The 13,638-nt window shown below is 22.3% G+C and overlaps 1 long non-coding RNA gene across 2 annotated transcripts in view; it reads right to left on the bottom strand.

Moving 5' to 3' along the window:
• LOC129608756 (uncharacterized) overlaps positions 1 to 13,638 on the bottom strand; it is a 92,971-nt gene that overhangs the window by 23,879 nt on the left and 55,454 nt on the right. The window lies entirely within an intron of this gene.

Raw genomic sequence — 13,638 nt, 5'->3', positions numbered from 1 at the left:
ATGTAGAAAAACGAAAAACAAAATACAAGGATAACAAGAAAAAGGATACAAAAATAACAAAATGAACGATTTTGTTTTGTTTTATTGATTTTTTTTTTCTGCTTCTTCTTGTTTTTTTTAAATTCTATTCACTTTTCTATTTTATTTTCATTTATTTTATTATTATACTAAAAAAAAATTTAAGCTATAAAAACAACTTTATAATCATATGTGTATAACCATTAACATATGAGAATAGATGTGATTGTATGTGTGTATAACACTGAAATTTTTATCATGTGTATATGACATTAAAAACATTGAGATTTCGTGCTAAAATATTTTATTTTAAATTATTCGTATACAATATTTGTATGTATATATTGCCTGCATATACATATGTTTATTTCTACAAGTATTTTACTCAAGGACACGAAGGTCAACGTGACGTCATATATGTATACGTTTTTTGAAGTTTATATATACTTTCTAAATATTTATATATGTATATGTATGCAAGATTGTTTTATTTCTATTTTCACATAATATTTTATTAAAAGTTCTTTTTCTTTATTTACAATTTTCTTTGTTTTTTTCTTATTCTCTTTAAAGGAATTTAACTATTTTTTCTCTCTATACACATACTTTGTTTTATTATTTTATAATATTTTAGTATATACTTGTATATATGCATATAAAGAAAATATAATCCTGTTTTATATAAGTAAACATACTTTTTTAAGGATCTACAATTTGTTTTACAATGTGTGTGTGTAAGTTTTCTATATTCTTCATTCGTTATATAAATTGTATAGAGTTTTATTTTTTTATACATAATACAAATTTCCCTTTTCTATAAATAAAATTTTTTCTATAAAATTTTGAAGTTAATTATAATATTTTTCTTTTTTGCTCAGATTTCTTTCAATTAATTTAAAAAGTAAATATTAAATTTCCTTATATATACATGTATTTCCTTGTATACATATATACATATTCGTTGTTACACAAATAATTTTTTTGGGGAAAATTCAATTTTCTTGTAATTTATCTTAAATTTAATTTTTTTGAAAATTCTACTTCAATTTCTAAAAAATAAAGCGCATATATGTTAAATATTTATTTAAACCGTACTTCTTTAAAATTTGACTATAAAAAAAAATGATTTATTTTATATAATTTATTTTCTAAAAAAGTATATAACTATATACAATTATTTAATTTTATATTAATTTTTTTGTAATACATAATAAAGTGCTCTTACATACATCACTCAAACTAATTGATTATTAAATTTTTAAAGTAAAAGATTAATGGGTCTATAATTTAAGATTGATTGAGACTAATGAGAAAAAATTATTTCTTAAAAGTATATGTAAACACTTGCATTCATGTGTCCTTCATAAATTATAAATCTTTCTTTTTAAAAGTAATATAAAATCTTGAGAGATTAAGAGAAAAAAATAACAATTCACGTAATTCTATATTATAAGTTATAATTTCAGATACATAAACACTTGTACATTAACAGAAAAAATCAACCTCTTGTGCATCCAAAAAATAAAAGGGCAATGAATTGAATAGACAACATATTAATGGTAGTATGCCACATTGAAAATAATTGTAATCAATTTATACAATATTGAACTTTCACAATTCGACTTTCTGACTATTAAAGATTAAATTAAATAAAACCTTTGCGTTTTTTCTATTGTAACACAAACATAAACAGAATTTAAAATTATTTTGAAGGTATAGGTAAGTAATTTGAAGTTTTTTTTTTATTAATATTTTGACATAAATTTAAGCTGTCAAAATTTGCATAAACCGTATAACTATATAGCTTAATAATTAACCAGCTTAATAATTATACATAAATATATAGCACAATTGTTGTGTCCCAGAACGTCATTTGCAAATAATTTGCACAAATCATGAATTCCAATATTTTTTAATGCTCTAGCGTCATGAATTCCAATTTTTCTTGTCTAACGCAAATGATTTTCATGTTTTGATTTTTTTTTTGTATTTACTCATGTTATTGCATTTACAGAAACTAATAATAAAATATGACTAATTTTAATGTACATTTTTATTTATGAATTACAAAACATGAAAATGACTTGGAAATGAAAATGATTTACATATTTGACATAATCGTGTGATTGGTGATGTTCTGGGAAAGTACTTTTATTTTTAAATACCTTAATTAACCAAATTTACAATACTTTGATAATTTTTTTACTATTTTTGAATTATTATCAAAATTAATACATAATTTAAAATTTACCCAAATCCTTGCAAATTTTCAATGGAAACATTGAAAAATCTTAAAAGTTTACAAAAAATTTTGGAATTAATTTCTTTGTCAAAATTTTTTAAATAAAAACCCTGCAGCTTCATAAATAACAATTAATAGAACAACAAAAAAAAAGGAAATAAATTAATTTATTAAATTATACATATATATAGTGAAAATTTCCAAATTTCCAAATTTTATTAACAGATGTCACCCAAAATCAATTTAAAATGTCAAATATGTTAAAATATTTAAATTTAACTTAATATTTGTTTATAAAAAAAATGAAAATAATGAAAATTTTATTATTTTTTTTTTATTTATTTTTTTTTTTTTATTATCTTTGCAATCATTCTTCATCATATTTTATCAATAAATAAATTTTATTAGAAATTAATAAATTAAAATTTAGAAAAAGGCAAAATAAACAAACAATACTCAATATTCATTTATGACACTATACACACACATGTGTTCATTCACACGGAGAAAAATATTGAGTGTAAACAATAATAAATTAAAATATTTTTGAACCTTGTCAATCTAAATTGAAAAATTAAAGAAATGAGAATAGCTAACTATTTTATAAAAAGAAAAAATTGAATATTCAAACCAAAATATTGTACACACACACAAACATAGCTATAATAATAAAAATTCTTTCAATTAAAACCCCAAAATAAAATAAAAAATTAGAATTATTTTTCAAATATAATTGAAATAAGTAAAGTTTTCAATTTTTTTTCTTTTGTTTTTTTTTTTCTATATAACAATAAAAATGTATAAGAAATTTATAACAAAACCAAACCACAATAATTATTAATTTGAATTTTATTTACGGCAAATTAAAACAAGCACATATTTTTACAATTTTTATTATTCTTATGGTTTTTTGTTTTTTTTTGTTCTATTCAAATTTATGATACACTTTTGATTGGCATTACTTTTCTTTTTTTTTTCTTTTTATAAATATTATTGAATCATTAAATATAATAGTATATAATATTAAATTGAAAATATGAAAAATAAAATAATAATAAAACGGATTTGAACAAGAAAAAATAAAAAAATTGAATGAGAATTGGATTGAGATTGGAAATGCATACTTTTAGGGGAAATGAAGCGGGGTAAACACATAAAACAAGCGAGAATATAAATTTCAATTGAATACAATAACAATTTGATGACATTGCAAATAAAATATAAGATACACACATACATGCATACATACATAGAAAACATATAATTTCTAATGAAAAGAAAAAAAAAAATCAAATTTATGGTTAATAAATTTTCGCAAAAAATTTATGTAATACTTTTTTTCTTTTTTTACACTTAACATTGTGACATGTTAAATAAAAAGCAGAGATAAAGGGCAAAAAAAATATTAATTCATTTTTTTTTATCATGTTTTTGTTTTCGTTGTGTTTTCAATTGATTTGTCATTTTTGACATTTCTTATATGAAATTTTTTTAATACACAAGTGTAAATGGAATGGAGGCATTTATTATAAATTAGAGTGCAAAAATATCATATGAGAAATAATTTCATTAAATTAAAATGAATTCAAAATAAAATAATTTTATTTAACTAAGCACATTACTACTCTTTATCAGTACGAAGTGGAAGGTTTTTTTGAAATTATTGCACACACAAATCGATTTATAATTAGTATTAAGGCCGAATATATGACTCGAGAATTTTTGGGCGATAAACGACATAAAGAAACAACGAAAAATGTTTTTAAAATATAAAATTCTATAATTATAATCTTTGAAAACGAATATCGTTTTGAGTTCTAAGGTCAACTGGCGGTCACATAAATAAAATTGCGAACTTTAATTTTTAATGAAAAGCTTTATAAAAGTTTATTTTTGTTTTTTATATTCCATAGACTTCCCAAAGGGTGCTCCTTAACTAAACTAAGTCTGTTCCATACTTAAATTTAAATCTTAATATTTACATTTAATAAATTTGTAACCTATAAAAAACATGAGACAACGCATCAAAACTCTATCACGTGTAAGCATGTCCGCATAATGGGGATAAAAACTAACTCATTTCTCACGTAAGAGCAAGTTCAATATAGTTAAATAGCAAAACTTATAATCAAATCATGCAATATACTTCCAAATTTTTATCGAATTATTTATATCGAAAAAAAAAATAAATTATGAAGCACTTCCCTTCTCTAGTTTTTCCTTCAAAATTTCCTTCTATAGTTTTTTTGCCTCAAAAACAAAATTTTGTGTTCTATATACAAAAATATTATTTCAAAAAAAAAAAAAATTCATATTTTTTGCCTTTAAGGAAAAATCATGTACGCGTCTATTATGCATAACTAACTTTAAAAAAAAATTTTCACATGACAAGATCTTAGATTATCGAAACTTCACAAAAATACAATAAAAAAAAAAAATTTTTAGAAATAATAAATTTTAATTTTTTCTAGTACTTGTTTTATTTTTTAAAAAATAATTCACATAAATTTTAATGTACGACTTAAAAAGACGAAATGATGCAATAATAAATCGTTGTAAAACAATTAAAAATTATTAAAATTATTGCTATTGTTTAATAATTTTCTCTAGAATTTTCTCTAGAACAAAAAATTTTACTAATATTGGCATAAGATTTCTCTTACACTGTAAAAATACATTTAATACTGCACTTAAAAACGATAATAAGTACTTTACTAAGTTTAAAATTTAAAATTTTATTATCATACTTCACAAGTAATTAAAATTTCTAATTACATTAAATGCTATTTAATACTTAAATAGGAAATGCTCATTAAAATATTTGATTTCTTGAATTACAAATTCGTAAAACACTTAATATTTAAAATAATTCACTTAATTTCTTGAATACCATATATAAACGGTAAGAATATAAATTCGCGACACAACATTCTATTCTATTGAAGATGAAATTTTTTATAAGATAAAATATGAGAGAATAAAATAAGAAACCACAGAAAGCCACAGAACAATTAAATAAGACTTCATTACTAACATCAGTTCTATTAATCTTAATGGATTAATTGATATTAGTTATATTTCATTTGCTTTCCTCTCTCTTTCTCTCTCTCCCACAAATATATCATATTTAAAGAAATGAAGAAGAAAAAGGCTACGTATAAAATTTCAACTGAAAAAAATCGGATTGAAACTTGTTCAAAGCGGAAAACTTGTTGTATGTAAATCAATTCATGTATATAGAACTTACGGATATTAATCTTTTGATTGTATTTATACACATATATGTATAACACAAAATATTTTGTACATACATAAATTGAAACGTGCTATGCCTGATAGGGTGTGTGTGAAGAGTATCCAATGAAATATTAAAAATGTTCTAAGCACAAGGAATAAGTGAAGGAGAAATAATTTTTTTTTTGACCAAAAGAAATTTATTTAACAAAAATATATAAAAAAATTTCTGCCCGATCATTTATTAAAAAAAAAATATTCGGATCGAAATAGATTGGTTTATAAAGTAGCACATTTCCATTGAATTAAAAAGACAAAACGAAAAAATTTTTTGTAAAAACTTAAAACATTATCCTATTCACATAATATCAGTATGTTATAATTATGGCATACCCTTAAGATGACCAGAAAATTAAGAGTAATTATATTAGATTGTTAAATCAGTGGTAAATAGAGGAAAATTAGGCAGACTATAGAAAAATCATTTTTATATTAACAAAACAAATTATATAATAATGTCAAGACTTACAGCTTACCTACTAGCGCCTATATGAAGAAAGCAGTGTTGAAATATATAAAAAAAGAGAAGAAAGTTTGATGATGATAATGATTAATTTTAAGCAGCATGTAATTTTTACCTCCTAACCTATTTCGTTGTAGAAAAAGGAAGTCACTATTTTCTGTATTTTCGATATTTAAAAAAAAAATTCGATATTTTGTAAATTTGACAGAATAAATGTTCAAAATAATGGCATTTCTTAGAATTTCCATAAAATTTAAGTTTACAAGAGCTAAAAGATTTGCTTTCTATCTAAAATTGAGTACAAATTTTTGTAAAAAGACGTATGAGAGGATGAACAGATGAACAGTGTAAATAAATAAGCACATTTTTTTTTTTTTGGTTTTAATGTGCTAAAAAAATTATTGAAATTTATTATAAGATATTTGAATAAAAATTTGTTATACTCGTTACACAAAAATATATATTAAAATTTTAAATAATTTGTTTCTATAAATAACTGAGGGAAATATGAAAAAATTTGAGATTTTTTTTAAATCCTTCATGGAAATTCCAGCAGTAGTGTAGCAATTAAATATATGCTCAATATAATATACATTCAAGCAAAATTTAGAACAAAAAAATGAGTTTTAAATTAACTAACACTTCAAACTCAATTTAATGATACTTTTTCCCTCCCAGAAAAACCAATGCTCCAAGGCCCTCATATGATATTTTGTGATAAACAATCGCATCTATTCTAGCAATATTTTTAAGTCCCAAATTAATCTTACGTAACGCTCTAAATAAAAATTCAATATTTATTTTAGTTTTTAAATTTAAAATAATTTTCACATACTTGTACAAATTTAGAAGGCATATATAAAAAAAATATACCGGATCCAATATCCGGAGATCATAAAAAATAAATGGGATAAAAAGATGAAAATAAAAAAAAATTCTTAAAATTTTCTCTTTTTCAAATTATAGAGAAGCACAAAATCTTACATGTTTGCATATAATTAAGCAAAAAACTGTAAATAAAAACAGGACTTTGTTACAAAATAAAAAAGGAAAAATATAAAGAAAAAATCAAATTTCCACGCGACTAAATTTTCTCCAAAGAAATTTTCTTCTTTATGAAATTCTTTAAGAAAATTGTAAAAGAAAAAACTGAAAATACAAAAATATAAGAAAACCGTAACCATTTTCTCTTTGAGATTGACATTAACTTGGTGTACAAAAGCCGATGATAAGGGTCTCGAAAAAAAAGGATCATTTTTCATTTTTTAATTATAGTAACAATCTAAACATTGTAATTTGATTATTTAAATTTCTGAATAAAAATTTACATAATTGTAAAAAGAAATTATTTTTTGATATTACATAACGCTACATGAAAGAAAAATTTAATGAAAATGAGAGCCTGAGCCCATATTTAAAACTAAATTTAGTTGAAATCTTTAAAATGGGTTAAATAAAAGTGTATAGTTACTCGTACCAATTACTCTTAACAATTTAATAAATTTTAAATTAAACTTTGATTGACAAAATATAATGGCCATCACTATAGAATATCTTTAATAACCTAAACTACATTAGCTAGGAAGAAATACTTACTAGAGTATAAAATTATCTTAATTTAATTCTCTTAAATTAAGTTATTTCTCTTAAGTTAAGTCGCCTGTAATGGTACCCCCATTCTTCAGTTCATTTTATACGCAAATTATAGAACAAGTTATATTACAAAATTCTTAATAATTTCCGCAATTATTTTTTATTACCTTGAAATTTTAGCTCAAAGAAATTATTATACATTCTAAGAAAAATATTAGGGAAAATATTTTCGAATTTAGTTGCTTCTCACCTACTTTTTAATATAAAATTTAAAGGTTTGTACAACACCACATGCCCTTTTAAAAGAAACAAAATACGAGTAATGGTAACAGAACTGTTGTTATGGAATAAAATCTCTTTTAGAATTTTACACATACAATGAAATGAAAAACAAAATTTAAATATTCTTTATGGTCAGTGTTTGTATATTTTTATATTTCTTGTTGGCTTATATATGAATATTGAATAAATTTAAATAAGCCCTTGAAATTCAACATAAAAAAATATTTGAGTTTAAGGAATAAATAAATATACTTTAATTATTATACCGGCATAACGTTGAATTCGATCAACCTTTTTAATTAAATGGAAACTTGCATCATGAATTTAATATGGGGCTATCTAACTCGGAACACAAGTTTATCCAACTAAATAATATATAATATAATTAAGAAGATTTTAATTTTAATTTAATAATTTCATCCACTTAATTTTCTAACGGATTGTGGTAAAGAAATTAAATTATATAAAGGGTTTCATTTGTTACCATTTACTTCTTTATTTAACATTAAAACATAAAAAAAAAATAAAATATTTTTTGAAAAATTAAAATTCTAAAAATAAGAATTCTTTCTTTTTTTTACTGAAATACTTTAATTGTAATTATTTTTAATTAATATAAATTTTTAATTATTATTTAGTTTTTTGATTAATTTTTTTTTTTTTGAGAATTTGATTCGCCTTCTTTAAGATAAAACTCAATCTGTTTTAACAGCACGTTCCATATGAACTAATACTCGTACCTTTCATTTTCTTTAAATTCTTATTTGAAGAGGTGCTTCAGGCTCAAAATATTTCTACGAAAATCCGCACAAAATAATTATATCAGAGGAATTTAAAATTTTACAGAGTATAAGAAATAAATTGAAAATTATCTTCAGTTATCTCAAAAAAAAAAAAAATTATTTACAGACATGAGTGATGTTAATTACGTACGTTATGTAAAAATTTAAAGGCAATATCATGTAGATCCATAATTATAATAAATTTACCTTGGAAAATAAACATTATAACAAAATGTAGCCAATGAAACTAATGGGCATGTAAAATAGCACATTTTTTACTTTAACTTAATTAAAGTCTAATTGTTTTTAATTATATTTTTAGGTTTAAATGCTATAATGATTGCATACATTTAGGATTATTTTAGAGGTTTCAAAGAGCCATTATAACGATTGAATTGTGTTGCCATTTAATTTAGTTAAACGCAGAAGGTATCAAAGGCTTTTCGAAGAGAGGAACTTTTATAGTTTAATTTTTGCGTACATTTACAAACCCTGTGACATAATAACTAGAAAGTAGGGAAGGTAAAAAACAAATATTTGCTCTATTTAAATTAAATATTTATTAATATTCATAAAATGTTAAAATTTCAGGTTTTCTTCATCTTTCATCTTTGCATTTCTAATTTTCAAAAATTTACAAATTATCTTCGGTTCCAACCCCTTTTTGCAAAAAGTTACAAATTTTACGAACTTTTAAGGACAGTATAATTTGAATTTGAAAGGTGACACGGAAAAATGTTTTCCTAGAAAAGACTGTAATTTGCTTATGGGTGATCTAATTATATTTTCAGCATTCCAGTTTGGCGGATGCAGGCGTTTCGCCAACAGACGAAAAGAAGGATAAATAGAGTTTCAAAGCACATTATTTGCCAAAATTTTTATTTTTTTAAAAATAGGCCAAAAAGAAAATTACGTCATGTAGAATTTCTTCATTAAAATTTTTTCTGTTTTGTTTTTTGATTTTGTAATTTCCCCCCGTCACAAATTCCATAATTTTATTTTGATTGCAATTAAATTTATTTTAAGGAATTTTAAAAATTTTTATAAAATTTTATGTATGTATGTACTTAACATGTGGTTATTTTCTCACTGTAGTATACAATTAGGTAATTACTTTTTTGTTTAAAAAAGAAATAAAAATAAAAAATGTCAATTAAAGAAATATTAAAAAATCATTAGAGCTGATCGGCAAAAATCGCTGAGATTTGTTTCTTATTTTCACTTTATTAAATAAAATCAGATAATTTTTTTGTTTTAATTAATGTCATAAGGAACATTAAAAGACGTCATGTGACATAATGTACACATCATGTACTCACATTTATTCAGAAGAGTGTGTATGTAGTATATATGCATATATTCATATACATTTTGTTTATATGAGTAAAATTTCGATACTAATACTATTGTAAAATGAAATTAAAAACAAAAAAAAAATATAATATTAATTATGGAAACAAATTAGAATTATTTGACCTTGAAATTTGGCATTTTGACAAAATTGTCATATACATATATGTCATAGATGGTGCGAACACAATAATAACAAAGTAACACAAAATACACATGACAAACGTATAAGTATATAAACATGACAAGCGTACTCGTATAACACTTTATATTTTATCCGCCAACTATTTTCATAATTAGTTTTTTTTTGTGTAAAGTGAAACACTTGTTATATACGTGTTATAATTTGGAATGTAAAGACGTAAAACTTTTGTTTCCTTAAAATTGTCTTTTTTATGAAAAATATTTAAAATTTAATTTTTAAATTTAAATATTTTCACTTCCATGAATTTGACCAACATCGACTTAAATTTATTGTCATTTCATTTTCGGGGTTTGAAATCAAACCACAGACAATTTAAACTACAAAATAAAACTTACATTTTAAAACATTCTTCTTATTGAAGAATTCTTATACTCTCCTTATTGAACTTAAACCAAAAGAATTTTTTAGAAAAATTAAAATGCCGAAAATTTGCGACTTAACGACATAATATTAATTGAGTTTTAGATTTTCATGTTCTAATAAAAATTAAAAAAAAAATATAAACCTTTGCTTGAAATTCTTAATACACCGCCCTAATTTTTATAGTTTTTTTAGAATTCAAATAAACTTATTTTTAGAAACCTTTTATTTAATCAAATGAAAAATGTTGTATAAACTAGTTACTATCAAAGTTAAATATGCCAGGAAATATTTATTAAAAAAGTAAACATTTGTTTGATAAAGAAAACGAAAAAAAAAAAATATTCTCACAAACTGTTTACAATTTTGTCATCACTCAAAAGCAGTTTCGAAGTTTAAAACACAATTTTTTTCTTTCATTTAGAATATTGTGAAATTTTATTTATGAGCACAAAACAGTAATCCGAAAGAAAGGATATTATAAAATTTCCATTCCATTTCAAATATTAAAATTATATAACTGGACCGCATTTTTTTTCATTTTAAACTGACTCGTGGTGCAGATTGATGTCTGGTATAGGAATTCTCTCGTCAATCTAGAACTATTCTTAAAATTTTTCACAAAACTGTGTTTTAATTATACGAAATAATCTAAGTAATTTAAGTACTCTGAAGTATTTCTAAGTAATTTAAAAAATAGCTTAGCTAGTGTCCATGCACCAATACCGCGAACTAATGACCGTATATCAAGGAAAAGTTAGTCATTTAATTTTAGAACTGCTATGCTTACTTTAATAATTCCGCGCTCTTAACCGCAATGAACATTCAAAATGGCATTCAAGAAGGTTTGTGATTCGCACCAATATCTTAAGGTTAACTGATTTGCAAAAAAAATATTTTCAAAGTCATAGTACTCTACTTTTTGTTCTCTTTATTTGCTTCTCTCTTCTCGTATTTGGCACAATTTTCACAATTTTCCGTTAATAAATCATTTTTATTTAAGACTTAAAATAAAAAATTTGAAAAACGTAAATCATCATCATTCTTTACATAACAGTAAAAATAAAATCTAACAGTAAAAATAAAAAACAAACAGTAATAAAAAAAAAACCAGTTTAACTTCTTTCACTTTTAAATCAAATTTAACTGTTACAATATAAATAGGAGAGATAACAGGAATATTTGCATATTTAAATGCTTTATCTGAGACTTTTTTTACATTTAATTCGTAGGTGCTGAAATAAACACAAGATTTAAATTTTTATAATGTGCATAATGTTTTCAAGTAGTCAAAAAAAAAACAAAGTTTTTATAACTGATGACAAAAATCATAATAAATCATCACTTTTATAAACACTTGTTGTATTTAAACACACACAAATGCACATACATAAATAAATAAAATATTTCAAATATAAAAAGTTTAATGCAAAGAATTATACAAAAAAAATTGCCCTAATTTTTTATTTTTACATTCTTTTAATTAAATTTAAAAAAAAAATTCAGCATCAATTCTAAATAAATAAAAAATTAAATATTTGCCCAAAGTATTATACTGTTATCTTATTCATATAAACATGTTTATACATTCCAAAAATAACCGTGAAATATTTCATTAATTTTAAGTAGTTATGAGAATTATAAAAAAAAATTACAGTTAAATAAAAAATATGGAAAATTTATTATGCTAAAAATAAAGAAAATATTCATGGCAACCGTTATTATTGTGTCAAATTTCTAAATTATAAAAACAACAATTATTATAAAAACAACAATTGATCCTTAACTGTGATATATGAGTGCGAAGATTAATTTAGAAATATGTGGTGATTTTGAAGCCTGATAGAAAACCAAAATTGTAAAATAAGACAAAAATCACATTTTATTAAAATTTTTTGATCGCCAACAAATCGACACAAGGCATTAACATACAACTTTTAAGCTCTTTCTGAGGATTAACATAATGAACAAATTAAACAAAAATGTAGCGTTTAATCATTTTTTCGGGAATATCACCGAAATTAATCGTTTTTGGAGTATTTTTTGCCGTATGTCGCTAAAAAAACTTGTCACAAAACTTGTTTCCAAGGTATTAAGTAATTAGCTAGTTTCTGTAACAATACATTAGTGAGTGATTTCATGTGTCCCTAGAGAAAAAATAATGGAATAGTTCGACTTTAAGACATTATTCAACATTTTTCTTTATTCGATAAGAGGGCTTTGCTAATCTGTTGCTTTGGCCCAAAAACACAAATCTATCCCGAAAATTTAAGTTTTAAATTTAAATTTTAACAAGTAAATTTTAATTCTCAATGGGACTCCTACCAAAAAATCCTTAACATCTCAACAAATATTTTTATACATTCTGCCTTCTTTTACATAATATCGAATAAAATTTTTCTTTCAATTATTTTAGAAAATTATAAAATTAATTGAGAAAAAAAAATTGTTTTTTTTTTTTATTTTTTTTCCTTTTTAATTTCTTAGAAAAGAATCTTTTTTTATATGAGAAAAGTTTCAAATAAAATGAAAATTTTGCTTGGAATAAAATTAAAGAGAAGAAGAAATTATTTTTCTTGGAAAACAATTTTAAAAATATCTTCATTAATTTAAAAAGAAAAAAAAATATAAAAACTTTAAAATGCAATAGACAAAATATTAAATTTAAACTTGAAGGAAAAATATTTTCCCTATATATTGGTAAGCATTTGAAATGAAATTCAATAAGCAAAATATAAACTTTTATGTGCCCAGATTTATTATCCTTTAACTGAAGATTTTCCGTTCTATAACTACGAGTATTTAAAAAAAAAATGATGTTTTTTAAATGAACTAATTAAAAAGAATAGAAAAAAAACATCTTTTTATTACAAAATAAAGTTTTAAATTTCTTAAGATTTTATTTATTTTTAAATTTAGATTTTTATATACTGACTAAGTGTATATAAAAACTTTTGTTATATTTTTAAGGATTTTTTTGGTTTCTATTTATGTTTACGTGGTTTAAATAAAATTATCGATCCAGAAAATTTACAATGATCAATTCAAG

The sequence above is a fragment of the Condylostylus longicornis genome, unplaced genomic scaffold, assembly GCF_029603195.1.
Source record: "Condylostylus longicornis isolate FDR11 unplaced genomic scaffold, ASM2960319v2 ptg000034l, whole genome shotgun sequence".
In the NCBI taxonomy this organism is placed as follows: Eukaryota; Metazoa; Arthropoda; class Insecta; order Diptera; family Dolichopodidae; genus Condylostylus; species Condylostylus longicornis.
The sequence above is the reverse complement of the archived record's forward strand: the minus strand, read 5'-3'. Positions and strand labels throughout refer to the sequence as shown.